The sequence below is a fragment of the Pseudophryne corroboree genome, chromosome 4 (assembly GCF_028390025.1).
Source record: "Pseudophryne corroboree isolate aPseCor3 chromosome 4, aPseCor3.hap2, whole genome shotgun sequence".
NCBI classification, from domain to species: domain Eukaryota; kingdom Metazoa; phylum Chordata; class Amphibia; order Anura; family Myobatrachidae; genus Pseudophryne; species Pseudophryne corroboree.
The window spans coordinates 517,983,666-518,010,905 of NC_086447.1; positions in this window are offsets into that span (position 1 = coordinate 517,983,666).

A 27,240-nucleotide genomic window follows, 5' to 3' on the forward strand; every position below is an offset into this window, starting at 1 on the left:
AGTGCCGACACAGAGGTAGCTACAGCCGTGGACTACCGTACTGTACTGTGTCTGCTGCTAATATAGACTGGTTGATAAAGAGATGTAGTATGTATGTATAAAGAAGAAAGAAAAAAAAACCACGGGTAGGTGGTATACAATTATGGATGGATTGCCGAGTGCCGACACAGAGGTAGCTACAGCCGTGGACTACTGTACTGTGTCTGCTGCTAATATAGACTGGTTGATAAAGAGATGTAGTATGTATGTATAAAGAAGAAAGAAAAAAAAACCACGGGTAGGTGGTATACAATTATGGACGGACTGCCGAGTGCCGACACAGAGGTAGCTACAGCCGTGGACTACCGTACTGTACTGTGTCTGCTGCTAATATAGACTGGTTGATAAAGAGATGTAGTATGTATGTATAAAGAAGAAAGAAAAAAAAACCACGGGTAGGTGGTATACAATTATGGATGGACTGCCGAGTGCCGACACAGAGGTAGCTACAGCCGTGGACTACTGTACTGTGTCTGCTGCTAATATAGACTGGTTGATAAAGAGATGTAGTATGTATGTATAAAGAAGAAAGAAAAAAAAACCACGGGTAGGTGGTATACAATTATGGACGGACTGCCGAGTGCCGACACAGAGGTAGCTACAGCCGTGGACTACCGTACTGTACTGTGTCTGCTGCTAATATAGACTGGTTGATAAAGAGATGTAGTATGTATGTATAAAGAAGAAAGAAAAAAAAACCACGGGTAGGTGGTATACAATTATGGATGGACTGCCGAGTGCCGACACAGAGGTAGCTACAGCCGTGGACTACTGTACTGTGTCTGCTGCTAATATAGACTGGTTGATAAAGAGATGTAGTATGTATGTATAAAGAAGAAAGAAAAAAAAACCACGGGTAGGTGGTATACAATTATGGATGGACTGCCGAGTGCCGACACAGAGGTAGCTACAGCCGTGAACTACCGTACTGTGTCTGCTGCGACTGGATGATAAATAATGATATAAAAAATATATATATATCACTACTGCAGCCGGACAGGTATATATTATATAATGACGGACCTGCTGGACACTGTCTGTCAGCAGAATGAGTTTTTTATAGAATAAAAAAAAAAACACCACACAAGTCACACGACGAGTGTTTAACTTTTTCAGGCAATCACAATATAGTATACTACTAACTATACTGGTGGTCAGTGTGGTCAGGTCACTGGTCAGTCACACTGGCAGTGGCACTCCTGCAGCAAAAGTGTGCACTGTTTAATTTTAATAATATGTACTCCTGGCTCCTGCTATAACCTATAACTGGCACTGCTCCCCAGTCTCCCCCACAATTATAAGCTGTGTGAGCACAGTCAGATATATACATAGATGATGCAGCACACTGGGCTGAGCAGTGCACACAGATATGGTATGTGACTGAGTCACTGTGTATCGTTTTTTTCAGGCAGAGAACGGATTATATTAAATAAAACTGCACTGTCTGGTGGTCACTGTGGTCAGTCACTACTAAACTCTGCACTCTCTACAGTACTCCTAAGCTCCAGTAAATCAAGTGTCTCTGTCTCAAATCAATCTCACTCTCTCTCTTCTAATCTAAATGGAGAGGACGCCAGCCACGTCCTCTCCCTATCAATCTCAATGCACGTGTGAAAATGGCGGCGACGCGCGGCTCCTTATATAGAATCCGAGTCTCGCGAGAATCCGACAGCGTCATGATGACGTTCGGGCGCGCTCGGGTTAACCGAGCAAGGCGGGAAGATCCGAGTCGCTCGGACCCGTGAAAAAAAACATGAAGTTCGGGCGGGTTCGGATTCCGAGGAACCGAACCCGCTCATCTCTATTTTACATGACAAAGCCGCCAATTCTGATACACGCCTGGCCGAAGCCAAGGCCAACAACATGACCACTTTCCACGTGAGATATTTAAAATCCACGGTTTTTAGTGGCTCAAACCAATGTGACTTTAGGAAATACAACACCACGTTGAGATCCCAAGGTGCCACTGGAGGCACAAAAGGGGGCTGAATATGCAGCACTCCCTTAACAAAAGTCTGAACTTCAGGTAGTGAAGCCAGTTCTCTCTGGAAGAAAATCGATAGAGCCGAAATCTGGACCTTAATGGAACCCAATTTTAGGCCCATAGTCACCCCTGACTGTAGGAAGTGTAGAAATCGACCTAGCTGAAATTCCTCCGTTGGGGCCTTCATGGCCTCACACCACGCAACATATTTTCGCCAAATGCGGTGATAATGGTTTGCGGTAACTTCTTTCCTAGCTTTAATCAGCGTAGGAATGACTTCCTCCGGAATGCCCTTTTCCTTCAGGATCCGGCGTTCAACCGCCATGCCGTCAAACGCAGCCGCGGTAAGTCTTGGAACAGACAGGGCCCCTGCTGCAGCAGGTCCTGTCGGACCGGCAGAGGCCATGGATCCTCTGAGATCATTTCTTGAAGTTCCGGGTACCAAGCTCTTCTTGGCCAATCCGGAACAATGAGTATAGTTTTTACTCCTCTTCTCCTTATTATCCTCAGTACCTTTGGAATGAGAGGAAGAGGAGGGAACACATAAACCGACCGGTACACCCACGGTGTCACTAGAGCGTCCACAGCTATCGCCTGCGGGTCTCTTGACCTGGCGCAATACTTTTCTAGCTTTTTGTTGAGGCGGGACGCCATCATGTCCACCTGTGGCCTTTCCCAACGGTTTACAATCATTTGGAAGACTTCTGGATGAAGTCCCCACTCTCCCAGGTGGAGGTCGTGCCTGCTGAGGAAGTCTGCTTCCCAGTTGTCCACTCCCGGAATGAACACTGCTGACAGTGCTAACACGTGATTTTCCGCCCATCGGAGAATCCTTGTGGCTTCTGCCATCGCCGTCCTGCTTCTCGTGCCGCCCTGTCGGTTTACATGGGCGACAGCCGTGATGTTGTCTGACTGGATCAGTACCGGCTGGTTTTGAAGCAGGGGTTTTGCTTGACTTAGGGCATTGTAAATGGCCCTTAGTTCCAGAATATTTATGTGCAGGGAAGTCTCCTGACTTGACCATAGTCCTTGGAAGTTTCTTCCCTGTGTGACTGCCCCCCAGCCTCGAAGGCTGGCATCCGTGGTCCCCAGGACCCAGTCCTGTATGCCGAATCTGCGGCCCTCTTGAAGATGAGCACTCTGCAGCCACCACAGCAGAGACACCCTTGTCCTTGGAGCCTGTTATCAACCGATGCATCTGAAGATGCGATCCGGACCACTTGTCCAACAGGTCCCACTGAAAGGTTCTTGCATGGAACCTGCCGAATGGAATTGCTTCGTAGGAAGCTACCATCTTTCCCAGGATCCGCGTGCAGTGATGCACCAACACCTGTTTTGGTTTTAGGAGGCCTCTGACTAGAGATGACAGCTCCTTGGCCTTCTCCTCCGGGAGAAACACTTTTTTCTGTTCTGTGTCCAGAACCATCCCCAGGAACAGTAGACGTGTCGTAGGGACCAGCTGTGACTTTGGAATATTTAGAATCCAGCCGTGCTGTTGTAGCACCTCCCGAGATAGTGCTACCCCGACCAACAACTGCTCCCTGGACCTCGCCTTTATCAGGAGATCGTCCAAGTACGGGATAATTAAAACTCCCTTCTTTCGAAGGAGTATCATCATTTCGGCCATTACCTTGGTAAAGACCCTCGGAGCCGTGGATAGACCGAACGGCAATATCTGGAATTGGTAATGACAATCCTGTACCACAAATCTGAGGTACTCCTGGTGAGGATGGTAAATGGGGACATGCAGGTAAGCATCCTAGATGTCCAGTGATACCATGTAATCCCCCTCGTCCAGGCTTGCAATAACCGCCCTGAGCGATTCCATCTTGAACTTGAATTTTTTTATATATGTGTTCAAGGATTTCAAATTTAAAATGGGTCTCACCGAACCGTCCGGTTTCGGTACCACAAACATTGTGGAATATTAACCCAGTCCTTGTTGAAGTAGGGGCACCTTTACTATCACCTGTTGTGAATACAGCTTGTGAATTGCCTGTTACACTGCCTCCCTGCCTGAGGGAGTGGTTGGTAAGGCAGATTTGAGGAAACGGCGGGGGGGAGACGTCTCGAATTCCAGCTTGTACCCCTGAGATACTACTTGAAAGATCCAGGGATCCACCCATGAGCGAGCCCACTGATTGCTGAAATATTTGAGATGGGCCCCCACCGTACCTGGCTCCGCCTGTGGAGCCCCAGCGTCATGCTGTGGACTTAGAGGAAGCGGGGGAGGACTTTTGCTCCTGGGAACTGGCTGTATGCTGCAGCTTTTTCCCTCTACCTTTGCCTCTGGGCAGAAAGGACGCGCCCTTAACCCGCTTGCCCCTATAGGGCCGAAAGGACTGTACCTGATAATACGGTGCTTTCTTTGGCTGTGAGGGAACATGGGGTAAAAATGTAGACTTCCCAGCTGTTGCTGTGGAAACGAGGTCCGAGAGACCATCCCCGAACAACTCCTCACCCTTATAAGGCAGAACTTCCATGTGCCTTTTGGAATCTGCATCTCCTGTCCACTGCCGAGTCCATAACCCTCTCCTGGCAGAAATGGACATTGCACTAAGTTTGGATGCCAGCCGGCAAATATCCCTCTGTGCATCCCTCATGTATAAAAGTGAGTCTTTAACATGCTCTACGGTTAGCAATATAGTGTCCCTGTCTAGGGTATCAATATTTTCCGACAGGGAATCTGACCATGCAGCTGCAGCACTGCACATCCATGCTGAAGCAATAGCTGGTCTCAGTATAACACCTGTGTGCGTATATATAGACTTCAGGATAGCCTCCTGCTTTCTATCAGCAGATTCCTTCAGGGCGGCCATATCCGGAGACGGTAGTGCCACCTTCTTTGACAAGCGTGTGAGCGCTTTATCCACTCTAGGGGATGTTTCCCAACGTGCCCTATCCTCTGGCGGGAAAGGGTACGCCATTAGTAACCTCTTAGAAATTACCAGTTTCTTATCAGGGGAAGCCCACGCTTCTTCACACACTTCATTTAACTCCTCAGATGGAGGAAAAGCTACTGGTAGTTTTTTCTCTCCATACATAATACCCTTTTTTGTGGTACCGGGGGTAACATCAGAAATGTGCAACACATTTTTCATTGCCTCAATCATGTAACGTGTGGCCCTACTGGAAGTTACATTAGTCTCATTGTCGTCGACACTGGAGTCAGTATCCGTGTCGACATCTGTGTCTGCCATCTGAGGTAGCGGGCGTTTAAGAGCCCCTGATGGCTTTTGAGACGCCTGGGCAGGCACAGGCTGAGAAGCCGGCTGTCCCACATTTGGTATGTCGTCAAACCTTTTATGCAAGGAGTCGACACTGTCACGTAATTCCTTCCACAGCACCATCCACTCAGGTGTCGACCCCGCAGGGGCTGACATCACATTTATAGGCATCTGCACCGCCTCCACATAAGCCTCCTCATCAAACATGTCGACACAGCCGTACCGACACAACGCATACACACAGGGAATGCTCTGACAGAGGACAGGACCCCACAAAGCCCTTTGGGGAGACAGAGAGTATCCCAGCACACACCAGAGCGCTATATAACACAGGGATCCCACTATAAATGAGTGTTTTCCCTTATAGCTGCTTGTTTTATATATACTGCGCCTAAATTTAGTGCCCCACCCCTCTCTTTTTTACCCTTCTGTAGCTTGTAGACTGCAGGGGAGAGCCAGGGAGCTTCCTTCCAGCGGAGCTGTGAGGGAAAATGGCGCCAGTGTGCTGAGGGAGATGGCCCCGCCCCTTTTCCGGCAGACTTCTCCCGCTTTTTCTGGAATTCTGGCAGGGGTATTTTTACACCTATATAGCCTTCCTGACTATATATGGTGTAGATTTGCCAGCCAAGGTGTCTTATATTGCCCTCAGGGCGCCCCCCCCCCAGCGCCCTGCACCCATCAGTGACCGGAGTGTGAGGTGTGCATGAGGAGCAATGGTGCACAGCTGCAGTGCTGTGCGCTACCTTGTTGAAGACTGAAGTCTTCTGCCGCCGATTTTCCGGAACACTTCTTGCCTCTGGCTCTGTAAGGGGGCTGGCGGCGCGGCTCCGGGAACGAACACCAAGGTCGGGTCCTGCGGTCGATCCCTCTGGAGCTAATGGTGTCCAGTAGCCTAAGAAGCCCAAACTACCACCAGTTAGGTAGGTTCGCTTCTTCTCCCCTTAGTCCCTCGCTGCAGTGAGTCTGTTGCCAGCAGATCTCACTGTAAAATAAAAAACCTAAATATACTTTCTTTCTAGGAGCTCAGGAGAGCCCCTAGTGTGCATCCAGCTCAGCCGGGCACAAGATTCTAACTGAAGTCTGGAGGAGGGTCATAGTGGGAGGAGCCAGTGCACACCAGTAGTATAAAGCTTTCTTTATAGTTGTGCCCAGTCTCCTGCGGAGCCGCTATTTCCCATGGTCCTTACGGAGTCCCAGCATCCACTTAGGACGTCAGAGAAAACGGTTTGAATACTGAGCAGTATATATATATATATATATATATATATATATACACATACACACACACACACACACACACATGGTGCACATTACAGACCATTCATCCATTTTACCAGATGTACGACACTAAGCAGACTTTCTCAAAGAATTCACCAAATTATGGATCGTAACAGCAATGTTTTGGGTTTATTACTCTTTTTCAAGCAGCATTAAAAGCATTGTGACAATAAAAGCCAGTGATCCTGGCAGCCAGGAGGCCGACTCCAGGATCCCGATGGTTGGAAGGCCAACACCAGGATCCCGACTGTTTGAAAGGCGACACGAGTGAGTTGGGGCTGTCCCTCCCCCTTTCCCGCGTTGACCCTAACATTCCCCTATTCCCCTAACGCCCGTCCTCCCCGCGGCGGTTCTATCTACCTCCATGGGCCTGACTCAGGTGTGGTTGGAGATGCTACCACCGCTGCTTCCTTGGAAGCAGCAGTGATAGCACTGCACGGTGATGCGGCAGGAGGTGTCTGCTACAAGCAAACGCCTTTCTTGCTGCAGAAGCGATCCGACCTGCGTCCTAGGACGCAGCATTGGATCACTCGCTCACCGTGGGGGGGGGCTTACGGCACCTGGGGTGCCGCTCCCCCCGCAAAAGGACAGGAACCTCCGTCATAAGACGGAGATCCCTGTCCTTTTGCCACCTCTGAAACGGCGGCGACTTCACAAACGGAGGCCGCCGCCGCCACCCTCCCCTCCCCCAGAGGGCAGCAGTCTGGTTGCACAGGACCCGATCGCACAGGAGCAGAAGGGGTCCTGCGCATGCGCTAAGTACAGAAAGAAATCGGTACTTGGCAACGACGGGGGCGCAGCTCCAACCACATGCCCTATATTGTATGTGAGGATAAGTAGATAGGTAGAATAGAGATTGCTGTCTACAGCAACCTATCCCTACCTATCGTGATCTACAAAGATCCGATACCTACGGCCGACGGAACGATCGGTCTCTAGCCGCCTACGTTTATATAGACCTGTCTACAGTTCTATTTCTCTCTACATCTTCCTTTCTATGCTACCTGCAGTAGAACTATATATCTAAGTGTATCTACAATTAGCTATCGATAGCCATCTCTGTCTCTCTCTATCGACAGATGGAGCCGCGCTCAGTGAGCGTGGCTACATCGCAGGAGCCTGCGGCATGCCTAGGCGTGCCCGCGCCTCGGCACGCCGGGGAGAGCGTACAGAGACGCTCCCATCCACCTTCAAAGGGGACGGAGCCACGGCCGGCGTGGCTCCATCTATACTTATATCTCTATATATAACTATCTCGGGAAAGATAGAGAAAAACAGAGGTGGCTATCTCCAGCTATATCTACCTACCTATCTATCTATCTTATAAAAAAATCTATCTATCTATCTATCTATATCTACTCTACCTAATTAACAGAATTAAATCGACGGAAAGACATAGAGAGAAATATCTCTATTCTACCTATACCTAATGACCTATCTCATCCTCTGTCTACCCGACGCTATCTGCAAAGATCTATCGACCTACAGAGACCTCCACCTCTATGCGGTACGAAATGCCGGCGCTAGGGATCCTGGCAGCCGGGAGGCCGACGCCAGGATCCCGATGGTTGGGAGGCAGATGCCAGGAACCCGACGGTTGGAAAGGCGAGCCGGGTGAGTTGGGGCTCCCCCCGCCATTCCTGTGGCCTGACCCTAACCTCCCCCTATTAGTGCCTAACGCCCGGCCTCCCCGCGGCAGTTCTATCTACCTCCATGGGCCTGACTCAGGTGTGGTTGGAGATGCTACCACCGCTGCTTCCTTGGAAGCAGCAGTGATAGCACTGCACGGTGATGCGGCAGGAGGTGTCTGCTACAAGCAAACGCCTTTCCTGCTGCAGAAGCGATCCGACCTGCCTCCTAGGACGCAGCATTGGATCACTCGCTCACCGTGGGGGGGGCTTACGGCACCTGGGGTGCCGCTCCCCCCACAAAGGACAGGAACCTCCGTCATAAGACGGAGATCCCTGTCCTTTTCCCACCTCTGAAACGGCGGCGACTTCACAAACGGAGGCCGCCGCCGCCACCCTCCCCGCCCCCAGAGGGCAGCAGACTGTCAATCACTGACAGTCTGGTTGCACAGTACCCGATCGCACAGGAGCAGAAGGGGTACTGCGCATGCGCTAAGTACAGAAAGAAATCGGTACTTGGCAACGACGGGGGCGCAGCTCCAACCACATGCCCTATATTGTATGTGAGGATAAGTAGATAGGTAGAATAGAGATTGCTGTCTACAGCAACCTATCCCTACCTATCGTGATCTACAAAGATCCGATACCTACGGCCGACGGAACGATCGGTCTCTAGACGCCTACGTCTATATAGACCTGTCTACAGATCTATTTCTCTCTACATCTTCCTATCTATGCTACCTGCAGTAGAACTATATATCTAAGTGTATCTACAATTAGCTATCGATAGCCATCTCTGTCTCTCTCTATCGACAGATGGAGCCGCGCTCAGTGAGCGTGGCTACATCGCAGGAGCCTGCGGCATGCCTAGGCGTGCCCGCGCCTCGGCACGCCGGGGAGAGCGTACAGAGACGCTCCCATCCACCTTCAAAGGGGACGGAGCCACGGCCGGCGTGGCTCCATCTATACTTATATCTCTATATATAACTATCTCGGGAAAGATAGAGAAAAACAGAGGTGGCTATCTCCAGCTATATCTACCTACCTATCTATCTATCTTATAAAAAAATCTATCTATCTATCTATCTATATCTACTCTACCTAATTAACAGAATTAAATCGACGGAAAGACATAGAGAGAAATATCTCTATTCTACCTATACCTAATGACCTATCTCATCCTCTGTCTACCCGACGCTATCTGCAAAGATCTATCGACCTACAGAGACCTCCACCTCTATGCGGTACGAAATGCCGGCGCTAGGGATCCTGGCAGCCGGGAGGCCGACGCCAGGATCCCGATGGTTGGGAGGCAGATGCCAGGAACCCGACGGTTGGAAAGGCGAGCCGGGTGAGTTGGGGCTCCCCCCGCCATTCCTGTGGCCTGACCCTAACCTCCCCCTATTAGTGCCTAACGCCCGGCCTCCCCGCGGCAGTTCTATCTACCTCCATGGGCCTGACTCAGGTGTGGTTGGAGATGCTACCACCGCTGCTTCCTTGGAAGCAGCAGTGATAGCACTGCACGGTGATGCGGCAGGAGGTGTCTGCTACAAGCAAACGCCTTTCCTGCTGCAGAAGCGATCCGACCTGCCTCCTAGGACGCAGCATTGGATCACTCGCTCACTGTGGGGGGGGCTTACGGCACCTGGGGTGCCGCTCCCCCCACAAAGGACAGGAACCTCCGTCATAAGACGGAGATCCCTGTCCTTTTCCCACCTCTGAAACGGCGGCGACTTCACAAACGGAGGCCGCCGCCGCCACCCTCCCCGCCCCCAGAGGGCAGCAGACTGTCAATCACTGACAGTCTGGTTGCACAGTACCCGATCGCACAGGAGCAGAAGGGGTACTGCGCATGCGCTAAGTACAGAAAGAAATCGGTACTTGGCAACGACGGGGGCGCAGCTCCAACCACATGCCCTATATTGTATGTGAGGATAAGTAGATAGGTAGAATAGAGATTGCTGTCTACAGCAACCTATCCCTACCTATCGTGATCTACAAAGATCCGATACCTACGGCCGACGGAACGATCGGTCTCTAGACGCCTACGTCTATATAGACCTGTCTACAGATCTATTTCTCTCTACATCTTCCTATCTATACTACCTGCAGTAGAACTATATATCTAAGTGTATCTACAATTAGCTATCGATAGCCATCTCTGTCTCTCTCTATCGACAGATGGAGCCGCGCTCAGTGAGCGTGGCTGCATCGCAGGAGCCTGCGGCATGCCTAGGCGAGCCCGCGCCTCGGCACGCCGGGGAGAGCGTACAGAGACGCTCCCATCCACCTTCAAAGGGGACGGAGCCACGGTCGGCGTGGCTCCATCTATACTTAGATCTCTATATATAGCTATCTCGGGAAAGATAGAGAAAAACAGAGGTGGCTATCTCCAGCTATATCTACCTACCTACCTATCTTATAAAAAAATAAGAATTTACTTACCGATAATTCTATTTCTCATAGTCCGTAGTGGATGCTGGGGACTCCGTAAGGACCATGGGGAATAGCGGCTCCGCAGGAGACTGGGCACATCTAAAGAAAGCTTTAGGACTATCTGGTGTGCACTGGCTCCTCCCCCTATGACCCTCCTCCAAGCCTCAGTTAGGATACTGTGCCCGGACGAGCGTACACAATAAGGAAGGATTTTGAATCCCGGGTAAGACTCATACCAGCCACACCAATCACACCGTATAACCTGTGATCTGAACCCAGTTAACAGCATGATAACAGAGGAGCCTCTGAAAGATGGCTCACAACAATAATAACCCGATTTTTGTAACAATAACTATGTACAAGTATTGCAGACAATCCGCACTTGGGATGGGCGCCCAGCATCCACTACGGACTATGAGAAATAGAATTATCGGTAAGTAAATTCTTATTTTCTCTAACGTCCTAAGTGGATGCTGGGGACTCCGTAAGGACCATGGAGATTATACCAAAGCTCCCAAACGGGCGGGAGAGTGCGGATGACTCTGCAGCACCAAATGAGAGAACTCCAGGTCCTCCTCAGCCAGGATATCAATTTTGTAGAATTTTACAAACGTATTTGCTCCTGACCAAGTAGCTGCTCGGCAAAGTTGTAAAGGCGAGACCCCTCGGGCAGCCGCCCAAGATGAGCCCACCTTCCTTGTGGAGTGGGCATTTACAGATTTTTGGCTGTGGCAGGCCTGCCACAGAATGTGCAAGCTGAATTGTACTACAAATCCAACGAGCAATAGTCTGCTTAGAAGCAGGAGCACCCAGCTTGTTGGGTGCATACAGGATAAACAGCGAGTCAGATTTCCTGACTCCAGCCGTCCTGGAGCATATATTTTCAGGGCACTGACAACGTCTAGCAACTTGGAGGCCTCCAAGTCCCTAGTAGCCGCAGGCACCACCAATAGGTTGGTTCAGGTGAAACGCTGAAACCACCTTGGGGAGAAACTGAGGACGAGTCCTCAATTCCGCCCTGTCCGAATGGAAAATCAGATAAGGGCTTTTTCAGGATAAAGCCGCCAATTCTGACACGCGCCTGGCCCAGGCCAGGGCCAACAGCATGACCACTTTCCATGCGAGATATTTTAACTCCACAGATTTAAGTGGTTCAAACCAATGTGACTTTTGGAACCCAAAACTACATTGAGATCCCAAAGTGCCACTGGAGGCACAAAAGGAGGCTGTATATGCAGTACCCCTTTTACAAACGTCTGAACTTCAGGGACTGAAGCTAGTTCTTTTTGGAAGAAAATTGACAGGGCCGAAATTTGAACCTTAATGGACCCCAATTTCAGGCCCATAGACACTCCTGTTTGCAGGAAATGTAGGAATCGACCCAGTTGAATTTCCTCCGTCGGGCCTTACTGGCCTCGCACCACGCAACATATTTTCGCCAATTGCGGTGATAATGTTTTTGCGGTTACATCCTTCCTGGCTTTGATCAGGATAGGGATGACTTCATCCGGAATGCCTTTTTTCCTTCAGGATCCGGCGTTCAACCGCCATGCCGTCAAACGCAGCCGCGGTAAGTCTTGGAACAGACAGGGTCCTTGCTGGAGCAGGTCCCTTCTTAGAGGTAGAGGCCACGGAACCTCCGTGAGCATCTCTTGAAGTTCCGGTTACCAAGTCCTTCTTGGCCAATCCGGAACTACGAATATAGTGCTTACTCCTCTCCATCTTATCAATCTCAGTACCTTGGGTATGAGAGGCAGAGGAGGGAACACATACCCTGACTGGTACACCCACGGTGTTACCAGAGCGTCTACAGCTTATTGCCTGAGGGTCCCTGGACCTGGCGCAATACCTGTCAAGTTTTTAATCATGTGGAAGACTTCTGGGTGAAGTCCCCACTCTCCCGGGTGGAGGTCGTGCTGAGGAAGTCTGCTTCCCAGTTGTCCACTTCCGGAATGAATACTGCTGACAGTGCTATCACATGATTTTTCGCCCAGCGAAGAATCCTTGCAGCTTCTGCCATTGCCCTCCTGCTTCTTGTGCCACCCTGTCTGTTTACGTGGGTGACTGCCGTGATGTTGTCCGACTGGATCAACACCGGCTGACCTTGAAGCAGAGGTCTTGCTAAGCTTAGAGCATTGTAAATGTCCCTTAGCTTCAGGATATTTATGTGAAGTGATGTCTCCAGGCTTGACCATAAGCCCTGGATATTCCTTCCCTGTGTGACTGCTCCCCAGCCTTGCAGGCTGGCATCCGTGGTCACCCGGACCCAGTCCTGAATGCCTAATCTGCGGCCCTCTAGAAGATGAGCACTCTGCAACCACCACAGGAGGGACACCCTTGTCCTTGGTGACAGGGTTATCCGCTGATGCATCTGAAGATGCGACCCGGACCATTTGTCCAGCAGGTCCCACTGGAAAGTTCTTGCGTGGAATCTGCCGAATGGGATTGCTTCGTAGGAAGCCACCATTTTACCCAGAACCCTTGTGCATTGATGCACTGAGACTTGGCTCGGTTTTAGGAGGTTCCTGACTAGCTCGGATAACTCCCTGGCTTTCTCCTCCGGGAGAAACACCTTTTTCTGGACTGTGTCCAGGATCATCCCTAGGAACAGAAGTCACGTCGTCGGAACCAGGTGCGATTTTGGAATATTGAGAATCCAATCGTGCTGCCGCCACAGTACCTGAGATAGTGCTACACCGACCTCCAACTGTTCCCTGGATCTTACCCTTATCAGGGAATTGTCCAAGTAAGGGATAACTAAAATGCACTTCCTTCGAAGGAATATCATCATTTCGGCCATTACCTTGGTAAAGACCCGGGGTGCCGTGTACCATCCATACGGCAGCGTCTGAACTGATAGTGACAGTTCTGTACCATAAACCTGAGGTACCCTTGGTGAGAAGGGTAAATTTTGACATGAAGGTAAGCATCCTTGATGTCCCGAGACATCATGTAGTCCCCTTCTTCCAGGTTCGCAATCACTGCTCTGAGTGACTCAATCTTGAATTTGAACCTCTGTACGTAAGTGTTCAAAGATTTTAGATTTAGAATCGGTCTCACCGAGTCGTCCGGCTTCGGTACCACAACAGTGTGGAATAATACCCCGTTCCTTGCAGGAGGGGTATCTTGATTATTACCTGCTGGGAATACAGCTTGTGAATGGCTTCCAAAACTGTCTCCCTGTCAGAAGGAGACATCGGTAAAGCCGACTTTAGGAAACGGCGAGGGGGAGACGTCTCGAATTCTAATTTGTACCCCTGAGATATCACCTGAAGGATCCAGGGTTCTACTTGCGAGTGAGCCCACTGCGCGCTGAAATTCATTGAGACGGGCCCCCCACCGTGCCTGATTCTGCTTGTAAAGCCCCAGCGTATACTGAGGGCTTGGCAGAGGCGGGAGAGGGTTTCTGTTCCTGGGAACTGGCTGATTTCTGCAGCCTTTTTCCTCTCCCTCTGTCACGGGGCAGAAATGAGGAACCTTTTGCCCGCTTGTCCACGAAAAGACTGCGCCTGATAATACGGCGTCTTCTCATGTTGAGAGGCGACCTGGGGTACAAACGTGGAATTCCCAGCTGTTGCCGTTGCCACCAGGTCTGAAAGACCGACCCCAAATAACTCCTCCCTTAATAAAGCAATACTTCCAAATGCCGTTTGGAATACGCATCACCTGACCACTGACGTGTCCATAACCCTCTACTGGTAGAAATGGACAACGCGCTTAGACTTGATGCCAGTCGGCAAATATTCCGCTGTGCATCACGCATATATAGAAATGCATCTTTTAAATGCTCTATAGGCAAAAATATACTGTCCCTATCTAGGGTATCAATATTTTAGTCAGGGAATCCGACCACGCCAACCCAGCACTGCACATCCAGGCTGAGGCGATTGCTGGTCGCAGTATAACACCAGTATGTGTGTAAATACCTTTTAGGATATCCTCCTGCTTTCTATCAGCAGGATCCTTAAGGGCGGCCATCTCAGGCGAAGGTAGAGCCCTTACAAGCGTGTGAGCGCCTTATCCACCCTAGGGGGTGTTTCCCAACGCACCCTAACCTCTGGCGGGAAAGGATATAATGCCAATAACATTTTAGAAATTATCAGTTGTTATCGGGGGAAACCCACGCATCATCACACACCTCATTTAATTTCTCAGATTCAGGAAAACTACAGGTAGTTTTTCCTCACCGAACATAATACCCCTTTTTTGGTGGTACTCGTATTATCAGAAATGTGTAAAACATTTTTCATTGCCTCAATCATGTAACGTGTGGCCCTACTGGAAGTCACATTCGTCTCTTCACCGTCGACACTGGAGTCAGTATCCGTGTCGGCGTCTATATCTGCCATCTGAGGTAACGGGCGCTTTAGAGCCCCTGACGGCCTATGAGACGTCTGGACAGGCACAAGCTGAGTAGCCGGCTGTCTCATGTCAACCACTGTCTTTTATACAGAGCTGACACTGTCACGTAATTCCTTCCAACAGTTCATCCACTCAGGTGTCGACCCCCTAGGGGGTGACATCACTATTACAGGCAATCTGCTCCGTCTCCACATCATTTTTCTCCTCATACATGTCGACACAAAAGTACCGACATACAGCACACACACAGGGAATGCTCTGATAGAGGACAGGACCCCACTAGCCCTTTGGGGAGACAGAGGGAGAGTTTGCCAGCACACACCAGAGCGCTATATAAATACAGGGATAACCTTATATAAGTGTTTTTCCCCTTATAGCTGCTGTATAGTTAATACTGCGCCTAATTAGTGCCCCCTCTCTTTTTTAACCCTTTCTGTAGTGTAGTGACTGCAGGGGAGAGCCAGGGAGCTTCCCTCCAACGGAGCTGTGAGGGAAAATGGCGCCAGTGTGCTGAGGAGATAGGCTCTGCCCCTTTTTCGCGGACTTTTCTCCTGCTTTTTTATGGATTCTGGCAGGGGTTAAATGCATCCATATAGCCCAGGAGCTATATGTGATGCATTTTTTGCCATCCAAGGTGTTTTTATTGCGTCTCAGGGCGCCCCCCCCAGCGCCCTGCACCCTCAGTGACCGAAGTGTGAAGTGTGCTGAGAGCAATGGCGCACAGCTGCAGTGCTGTGCGCTACCTTGTTGAAGACAGGACGTCTTCTGCCGCCGATTTTCCGGACCTCTTCTGCCTTCTGGCTCTGTAAGGGGGCCGGCGGCACGGCTCTGGGACCCATCCAAGCTGGGCCTGTGATCGTCCCTCTGGAGCTAATGTCCAGTAGCCTAAGAAGCCCAATCCACTCTGCACGCAGGTGAGTTCGCTTCTTCTCCCCTTAGTCCCTCGATGCAGTGAGCCTGTTGCCAGCAGGTCTCACTGAAAATAAAAAACCTAAACTAAAACTTTCACTAAGAAGCTCAGGAGAGCCCCTAGTGTGCACCCTTCTCGTTCGGGCACAGAGATCTAACTGAGGCTTGGAGGAGGGTCATAGGGGGAGGAGCCAGTGCACACCAGATAGTCCTAAAGCTTTCTTTAGATGTGCCCAGTCTCCTGCGGAGCCGCTATTCCCCATGGTCCTTACGGAGTCCCCAGCATCCACTTAGGACGTTAGAGAAATATATCTATCTATCTATCTATCTAATTAACAGAATTAAATCGACGGAAAGACATAGAGAGAAATATCTCTATTCTACCTATACCTAATGACCTATGTCAAAGTCAGAAAAATATCTCTATGCACACTACCATATTTGCACCTCACACAGGTCCGTGCTGCGCATGCGTACGCTCTCCCGTACGTGCGCATACTCACAGTCGCGGGCACCCGCAGGCGCACGGTATGCGTATTTACGGTAGAGTTTATGTGATCGTAGCGTGCGACTCAATCGTTACATATTTTCACTATATAATGTATTTTGTAGATCATGGTCCCTTTGATAGATTCTGAAAGTTTGGTTAATATAGAATGTTCGTGAACAGAGAAATCCCTCTTTGTTTGATACGAAGGGTCAGACAGGAGTAATACAGTGGTGTTTAGTACCCATCGGAAGAGTATTTAATTAGCAATATTCCGGTGTTGGTTTGAAGCGGATTAATCGCTCGTGCGAATAGTTATGGACATAAGAAGTTTATGAACATTTACTGTATTTGCACTTACTTATCCATGCGGCGGGAAACCCAGTTTCCCTCCCACCTGAGCTGTTGGAAATAGTCACGGCCCACCTGTATGAATCAACCTATGACCTTTTGTTATAATGCGAGGAGGAATTCCTGTGTCCAATGAACAATGAGATTGTAGGGACCATTGAATTGTATTGTGTGTGGGGCATAAATAGACAAGCCGATCACATCCAGCTCTCACTCTTCAACGGTTATCATTGCTGAAAATCGGGAGCTGGATGTCCAGAGGCGCATGCGATCGTTTCCCCTTGTGCGTAAGTGTTTCTCCGCAACTATATTGATCTTCTTGTTATTGTGGGCCAATTTCTCTCTCTCTCTCTTCTCCTCTTTCTCTCTTATTTTCCCTTAGACAGTAATTGTATTGTATTTCCTGTGTAGTTATCTGGTTAGGTAGTCTATGTTATATTGTAGTGTATGATTTGTATTTGTATTAATTCTTTTGCAAGTATATCATTCATAATATATATATATATTAGGCGTTGGACCCTAAGCCCAGGTATCTGTGTATTTCTTATAGTGTTAAGTATTCTCAGAGCGTCGGTGACGCTCAAACAGCTTTTGAGTTAATAAGGTTACACTGTGTTGCATCTATACCCTATCTCTACACTAAGGTTTTACAGCATATTACATTGTTTATGGTTTAGATTTAAAGGTTTAACATTGTGAGCGTCAGCGCCGCTGGTGATCTCCTCGTGGTCCCGAGCGTCCGCTACGCTATAGCGAATCATTACGTTAGTCAGCAGCCAATAGCGTGCCTGCCTGTGATCTCTTGGCCGTGAGCGAACGTGACGCTTGAGCGTCTCGACTACGGCTAAGCGATTGTTACGCAACGAGCGTACCCTTACGGTACTTCATACGTAAATAGCGTACAGTGTTCTTAGACCTCATAAAGAATATTTATATAAGATAAATATTCAGCTTTATCAATTGGCGGCTCGCCCGTCCTTCACATATCTGCACTAGGTAATTTCAGCAGACATTATCCAGCAGCAAAGGGCGGGAGATCATATTCCTCGTAGTGCTGTTTGGATAAGCGTCTGCTTCGCTTAGTAAAGGGTGCTGAAGGAATCCGGGACCGGAGGTAAGAACAAAACGATAGTGTCTTTTTAAAACTGTTTATTTCTGTCTTGCGTACACACGCACGCATATCTGCATTTCTTTTCATTCGTGTATTTTCATATATCACTCTCCTGTTTGCCAGTTTTATAGTTGATAAACGTGCTAAGAGAGATTTGCCGCTATTTCATAGTTTAAGAGTAAAGGTAATATAGTTAAAGTATAGACAAACACACAGCTCTGCCTGAAAGATAAGGCGAAGTCAGTGTGGTGCGCGGTAGATGATCAAGGATCATCTACATTGATAAAACGTGTTAGTTGTGTTACGGTAGACAAAGACTGGTGTACACGTGTCTCTAACAAAGGGAGAGACTCGCGTACGCAAAGGCCGACGCACGCAGCGTAAATTACGCAACGGAGCGTCTGGGTACGCCCACGTAACTCAAACAACACGCGATAAATAACGCAACAGGCGATAAATAGCGAAAATTTATTTTAACATTCAAAATTTAAATTAATAGATCCTTCTCCTAATTTGTAACATCTGGTCTAAAGAGAAATTTCTGCGCAGAAATAGAAACAAAAGTGTACATGTGGTGAGTGAGTGTTTTTACATACAATTTTGAGGTTGAACCAAAAGAAATCATCGAGTTCTCGTGAGGTACATACGTGTAAGTGACATGCACGGTGGCTAGGGAGGCATCCTTGGTTAAACATAAAATTTGAGCATTACAGTATAGCAGACCAGGAGGTCATACTGTAACAGACCAGGAGGTCATAGCAGACCAGCAGGTTCAGGTACAGCAGACAAGGAAGTCCGCTATACAGTCCACAGGCACAACACCTAAAAGGGTTGGTGCAACACCCATATAGGCCATACAAGCTCTTGCTGAAGGAATTCGCAGCCGCAATTTTCGATTCCACTGGTCGCTCCGTACATAAGATTAGTTGCTTATGTGCTGAACGATTGTACCGCACGTAATTGTGTGCATTAGTAAACCTGACCGGTACTATTTGTGTACGAAGGTCATAAACGCTATTTGTACATTCTGACGTGATTTGTGTAATTTTTTATTTTTACAAAGGGAAGTTCGCTGGTCACTCAGGAATTATCCAACAACCTCACCTTTACTGGAAAGAGTAAGTGTTCTGCGGATATCCCTCGCATGTTCTAGTAAACAAAGGTTAAATAGGTGCCCTGGGTCGAGTACGCCAGCACCATATCGGTGTGATCAGGTCGTATTGGTCGGCGTGGGCAGAGTGAGTAAGGTGCTCGGTAAACCTTACCGTCAACCTATCGTGAATATCTTGGTTTTTTGTAAGGGTCCGTAACACCTGCAAATTATGGGGGCCAGTTGTTCAGGAAGGGGGCGATCAACCTCGGTTCGGGTTGATTCCATAAACCGACCAGTTGGGTCGGCAAGGTACGTAATGTGTGAAAAGTACGGAAGTCACACAGAAGCTTTATGTGATGAATGGGAGAGAATGACAGTACATGACGGGGAGAAATTCCCAAGAGTAGGTAGCTTCAGCACAGAAGTGTTAACGAATTTAAGGAGAAGGATATGTCTCATTAAATCAGCAAAGAGACGAATCAAGCATTATGATTATTTGCAGTTGTGGCAACAGGAGGGTGACATACAGAGAGGATTGGCTCAGGCGGCGGGATCTGGCTCGATCAGGAAACTGATAGCCACGGCCCCACCGCCACCATACATATCAGGAGAGAAATTGGTTGCGGAGAATGACGCACTAAGGTGTAACAAACAAACACTTAGCAACTGTGTAAATGTTAAAGATAATGTTAACCAATTAACCAATGCAAGTATTAACCCGTGCAAGTTGTACCCTGTTTTGAACTTTCCTCAGGAGTGTGATCAAGAGGACGAATCGGCAACAATTTCAGCGCTCTCTCTAGCAGCCACCATAGCAGAGACCACAGTAGGCACAGCTCCACCCCCGAGATTAGTAACAAAGGCCCCTAGCGGAGGGATAGGTGAGGTCGTATCAACGGGTAAGTACGGCACCATACACTATGCTGAAACTATTTCACCACAGCCTGTAGAATCTACACAGAATGAGGTTGTTAGAGTTAATCCTGTTAAGGTAATAGTAGTTCCAAATGGGAAAACAGACACTTCAGGAGTCACTCCTGTTAGGAACATTGCCATGTATAGCCCATTTTCCCGAATGGAATTAAGGACCATAGTGTCTGAATTCCCTGACCCTAGAAAAGACTTAGTTGCCAGCCAAAAATACATCAGAGACCTAGGTAACACGGTAGAGCCCAACAACAAAGACTGGCAGATATTGCTGAGAGCATGTTTACCCTCCAATGTTGACGCAACTCAATTTTTAGCTGACTGTGGATTAGATCAGGATGTACCTCTTACAGATGTGTACAACAAAGACAACGTAAAAAGAATAAGTTTACAGTTAAAAGAGTATTTCCCAGCGGTAGTTAAATGGAACAAGATTTTCTCCATTAGACAGAAAGAGTCAGAAACTGCTGCAGAATATTTTCACAGGGCATTATTAGAAATGGCAAAATACACAGGCATAGAGGACATTAAAACAAACATAAACCATCGAGAAGTAGCAGTATCGGTACTGATGGATGGTTTAAAAGAATCATTAAAGACTAGGGTACAGACCACACAACCATGTTGGCGAGGTCTGTCTGTGGCTACTTTGAGAGAGGCTGCTATTGATCACGATAGGAACATCACCAGACACAGGGAACAACAAGGTGATAAGTTAATGGCAGTAAGTATACAGGCCTTGACCACAAAACAGCCTGTGTTAATATCACCAAACCCTGTGGGTAAGTCAAATGTGGTAACATGTTATTCTTGTCACAAACAGGGACACTTTGCACGAGACTGTAGATCGAGAAATATACAAAAATCTTATCAACCCCCTAGACAACGACACGATACACGACATTGGGATCAGGGTCCGCAGAAACGGAGTTATGAGCCACATGCAGGGGAAACAAAAAGATATCCCCCGAACAGAGACTGGCAAGCCTCTGGTAGCTCCCAATTAACTCCATCACAAGTAGTTGCTGCCAGCGGGATTCAGGGAGGTCACCATACCCAATAGGGGTGTGGCCATACCTGTAATCTGCAGCCAGTAAAATTGATTGCAAGCCTTGGAAGTGAACCAGAAATTGCAATCAATGTAGCTGGTAAATCATTAAACTTTCTTGTAGACACAGGGGCGGCCAAATCAGTGATAAATTCGACAGTGGGCATGAGAACCACTGGTAAGACAATTCCAGCCATAGGGGTAACGGGAGTAGTCCAGCACTACCCTGTTAGCAAACCAGCCGAGATTACAATAGGGCCTTTACATACCAAGCATTCCTTTTTGCTGGCTGCATCGGCACCGACTAATCTCCTGGGAAGAGACTTACTGTGTAAAATGGGGTGCGTCATTTATTGTACTCCTGAAGGTGTATTCTTGGACATACCTGAGAATCACGCTCAGGAAGTGCGAGACATGTTAGACTCCCCATCAAAATTAATGTCACATACCATTATGACAAATAGGACTCCCTCCCAAGTAGAAGAAATGACATCTCAGATACCAGAGTCACTTTGGACTAAAGATGGACAGGACACTGGATTAATGGCAAACGTAGCTCCGGTAGTTGTACAAGTAAAAGATGGTAGGATAGCTCCAAAAATCCCACAGTACCCTCTGAAGCCAGAGGTGGAGTTAGGAGTGTATCCCGTAATAGAGCGCTTGCTACAACAGGGCATTCTGGTAAGAACGTCCAGCACTGCCAATAGTCCCATCTTCCCTGTTAAAAAGAGTGGGGGGAGGGGTTACCGGCTAGTGCAGGATCTAAGGGGGATTAACAAAATAGTTGAGAGTCAGTTCCCCGTAGTGCCAAATCCAGCTGTCATCCTAATGCAAATCCCTCCCACTGCAAAATTTTTCACTGTTATTGACCTCTGCTCCGCTTTCTTTTCGGTACCTCTGCACCCTGACAGTCAATATTTGTTTGCATTTACATACAGAGGAGTCCAATACACATGGACTCGATTACCACAAGGATTCATAGATAGTCCAAGTATATTTTCCCAGGCTTTGCATGATTGTTTACAGTCTATCCAACCAGTGAGTGGATCAGTATTAATACAGTACGTGGATGATCTACTACTGTGTTCTGATTCATTGGAAGCATCCCTGAAGGATACGAAACAGCTCCTGTTTCATCTTTCAGACACAGGACACAAGGTTTCCAAAGACAAGTTGCAATTATGCCAAACTAAGGTAAAATATTTGGGACACTGTCTAACACAAGGACTGAGACACCTGACCGCTGATAGAATTCAAGCAATTAGAGACATGACTCTGCCACAAACCCAGCAACAGATCAGAACATTTTTAGGAATGTGTGGGTATTGCCGTAACTGGATCCCAGGGTTTTCCATTCTAGCGTTACCCTTGCAGGAGATGGTCTCCTCAAACAAACCTGATCGGATTTCGCATACAGACGAGTCTGAGACAGCATTTGAGAGACTTAAACAGTGCCTAACGCAGGCACCAGCATTAGGTATGCCAGACTATGGGAAACCCTTTGAACTATACGGAACAGAAAGTGCTGGTTGCGCGGCAGGCGTACTAACCCAAAAGCACGGTGATGCCAGCAGGCCAGTAGCATATTACAGCGCTCAGCTAGATACGGTAGCGCGATCCCTCCCCACATGCTTGCGAAGCGTTGCTGCGATAGCATTGCTAGTAACGAAAAGCGAAGACGTCGTGCTAGGTCACAACCTCACAATTCATACACCACATGCAGTGTCAGCCTTGTTAAATTCTGCCCAAACCAGACACGTCTCATCAGCGCGGTTTACAAGATGGGAATTGGCACTAATGGCCCCCATAAACATCACCATAAGGAGATGCAGTGCATTAAATCCTGCAACATATCTCCCAGGTGTGCCTGGACAGGCACAAAGGGTGGAGGATGAGAGTGGTGGGGAAGGAGGATTTAATACAAAGGAAGACACACATGATTGTATGGAATATTTGACCCAAAATTTTACCGCAAGGCCTGACATCAGTGACAACCCACTGGAAGATGTAGAACTTACGTTCTACACGGACGGTAGTTGTCATAGACAGTCAGACTCGGGAGACTTGTGTACTGGATACGCAGTCGTAGATGACCAAGGCACCATAGAAGCGGAACCGCTAGGCCCACCTCACTCAGCCCAGGTTGCTGAACTGGTCGCCCTAACCAGAGCATGTGAATTGGCTAAGGGCAAATCAGCCAATATCTACACCGATTCTAGATACGCATTCGGGGTAGTCCATGATTTCGGAGCCCTATGGCGCCTCAGAAATTTCATGACGGCAGCTGGTACACCGGTAGCGCATGCAGCTCACATAAAAAGGCTTCTAACAGCGATACAGGAACCCGACAGAGTGGCTGTTATCAAATGTAAAGCACACACATATAGCCAAGACCCAGTATCACTTGGTAACAGCCGAGCAGACGAAGCTGCTAAATTAGCAGCTGCTACCCCCAGACAGACAGACACCACACAACTGATGGTATTTAATACCATCAACACACAGAAGTTGTGTGAGATGCAAAATTTGTGTTCCACACAGGAAAAGGCAGTCTGGAAGGCAAAAGGATATGGCCAGGAGTCCTCAGGACTCTGGACGGATGGACACGATAAACCAGTGGCCCCCAGAGCATACCTTCCATGTTTAGCTGAGGCAGCTCACGGGCTGATGCATCTGGGCAAGGAAGGGATGTGCAAGTTGGTAAGAGCATATTGGTGTGCCCCAGGATTTTCATCTCATGCGAGTAAAAGGGCAATGTCATGCCTTACCTGTCGGAGAAAGAACATCGGAAAGGCAATACCTACAGAACCATCTCATATCCCACCTGCCGGCGGCCCTTTCCAGGTATTACAGATTGACTTTATTCAATTACCCCCTTGTCGAAATTTGAAATATGTACTTGTTTGTATAGATGTTCTCTCAAATTGGGTTGAAGCATTTCCAGCGGCCACAAATACCGCTATGTTTACTGCTAAGAAAATTGTGCAGGAATTTGTATGTAGATATGGTATCCCTAGAATTATCGAAAGTGATAGGGGTACCCATTTTACAGGTGATGTCTTTCAAGGAATGTGTAAATTGATGGGAATTGATAGCAAGCTGCACACTCCATACCGTCCACAGGCGAGTGCGAAAGTGGAAAGAGTGAACAGCACTATTAAAAATAAACTGAGTAAAGTGATGGCAGAGACAGGATTGACATGGCCAGAAGCTTTACCCATTGTACTGTACAGCATCAGAACCACTCCCAGGTCCCCTCTTAATCTGTCTCCCTTTGAAATCTTGTTTGGTCGACAACCGCATGTTATGATTAACCCTCAGGATGATTTGAAGTGTAACAATGAAGTGACTGTAAAATACTTGATTAACATGAGTAAACAGTTAAGGAATCAAAATGATAATCTGAAGTTAGTGATTCCTGATTTACCAGATAGTAATTGTCATGACATTGAACCTGGGGATTATGTAATGATACGGAATTTTCTACGCTCAGGTTGCCTTATTGACAGATGGGAAGGACCATACCAGGTCTTATTGACTAGCACTACAGCATTGAAGGTTGCTGAGAGAGAGACTTGGGTTCATTCGTCCCACTGTAAAAAGGTTGCTGATCCAGAGAGGCCCCGTGATAAGGAACAGACGGTAGAGGTTGTATCACTGGAGTGTCTGTTCCAGGAAGATTGAGGCGGCACCTGAGCATTGAAAATCACAAGACCAAAAGCAGTTGTCGATCCCCTGTTCCCTTTTATTGTTTTTCTCCAACTTCCCATCCCCTCAAATTATTTTTTCCCCCTTCTCATTCTTCTCCGTTTCCTCCTACAAGATGGACTTGCCCCAAGAGACTGTGATCCGGATTTTCCTGTTGACCATGATGTTGACCAGAGCAGTCTGTTCCGGCGAGAGTACCATGGAGGTCGAGAGAGGTTCTGGAATGGGTTCTGATGACAGAGATGGAGGCGTAGTTTTCCAAGAACAACATAATCAACAAGCAAAGGCGAGTATCAGAAAACGATCCGATAGCATTGACCATAGAAGGAATTGTGAAGGATTGTTAGCTGAAGAAAACTGTATCTGTCGGCTCTGTAACAATGTCATTGAGGATGGGTGCATAAAGAAATGCCAATCCAGTTTTAATATCCATATGGACCGGCATCCATTGAGTGACTATCACTCCTTAGTGGGTAGTGTGTTAAATAAAACAGATTGTTGGGTATGCTCTCAAGTACCTCAAGGTCATAGCAAATCAGGGCTAGTACCATTTCCTTTAACGTTAGGGGAGGTACTTGAGTTAAGTGGTGGGAGACCGGTGGACAGGAGATTTAATATCTCCAGCCCTCCTAGTTTGAAGCTCCACCAATACCATGTGGATAGGTCCCTATTATGTTTTAACATCTCCAATCCCCGAAAGCCGGGAAATTGGGAAGTGTCATGGAGTAATCAAACCATGACCTTTTCACATAGAGCAGATAGAATGCCTACAGATACAGAGCTTATACGCCACATAGCCAGTAGAGGAAAATCTTTCCGATATAGGTATACCTTAGGAAATAGGATTACGAGAGTTGGAGAGGTATCACCAGGATACTGTGCACATATCGTACAACCTGATACGTGTACTAAGCAGATGGAAGAATTAGGGTTAGGAGATTTCACATGGAAGGTGTGTAATATGGTTATGTCCTACTCCGTCCCATATGTTCTCCCCGATGATGCATATTTCATATGCGGGAGAAAGGCGTATAAGTGGCTTGCCCCAAACTCTGAAGGATTGTGTTATATTGGAAAAGTACTGCCTGAAGTAATGACTGTATCACATGACAAAATGAAAGACATACACCGTGTTGCCCAAACTCCTTATACTCACACCCATTACGAGCACGTAGTTAAACGGCACCTGATAGAAAGAACAGAGCATCCGGCCTCTGACATGATCCATGAATCCACCGGGATTCAGTTTCTAATCGCGTTAGACATCACTCGCACCGCCAGAGGAGTGTTGAATTATAAATACATATCTGCGCTTGCAAATTTGTTAGATAATATCACTGAAATGTATGATGACACGTTTAGGTATACTGGAAGGGAACTTCAAGCTTATAAAACAGAACTGGTACAGCATAGAATGGTTCTTAATTACCTCACAGCAGTGACAGGCGGATATTGTGTCACACTGGCAACACAATACGGCGTGAAATGTTGCACATATATTACGAATAGCACCGAGGACCCGGTCGAGGTCATAGACCAAAAGATGGACGATATTCTCCAACTGAAGTGGGAATTTCGCAGGAGACACAATCTCACTCTTGCTGCTGTAGGTAATGAGCTGACTGGTTGGGTGTCATGGTTGAACCCGCGAAATTGGTTCTCTGGTTTAGGAGACTGGGCTCAAGGAGTCATAATGGATGTTGGGAAGTTTCTCCTATGTATCTTAGGTGTTGTCATATCAATTGGTTTGATATTTAGATGCGGTCGGGCTTTAATGAAGTGCAATCGTCGTACTAGGGTAATGAGTTTAAGGAGTGAGGAAACTGTAATTCCAATGGATTTGATTTATGACCCTAATGTAGAAACAATGATGTGATGAAAATGCGATTTCTACGGTCCGTTTCTTTCACCTGTTTTTCCGTTTCCTCCAAGGTAAAAAGACCCACTTGGACGAGGAATTTGATGAGCCGATATATAGACAACAGATGGATTAAAGAAGAAGTTTTGACAACCTGATACACAGATTTTTGATGAACTATGCCATGGATCCCCAGTTTCCCTAGAAAATTTTAAAATTACGCTAGCCCAACACTTTTGTAAATCTATGGACATTGACAGCTTTTGCTCGCACCTTATGGGCAAAAGCACAAAGAAGACTGCATTCAACAGACACCAAACAAGACCTCAATCGACGAATGTACATTTACCTGACATAGAATACCACCGCATTTACCGTAATTATGTCTTTTCTTCATTTCTACAACCCTCAGGTAATGACACACATAGTCGATAGGGAATACAGGCACAGATATCAGCAATCACATATCTCCCCCATTCATGTATCATCAACTAAAATGTGCTCCCCCATTTTGTTACAACCAAAGAGCTCGGTAAAGTTTGACAGCCCATCCACAGACCCGTACCACGGGATAAGAAGGAATTCAAATGTATACTTCGCAATACCTCGAAGCTTGATTTAAAACACATACGGCACGATGATACATGACCCCCAAGCACGGATTCATACACACATGCTTCTGCTATCTCACTAGGTCATGCCCTTTTCCTACCTTCTCCTCTCCTCCCCTACCCAACCATGTAAATGTATTAACCCCTGACATATATTTTTCTCTTTTTGAAATGTTTTAGAAG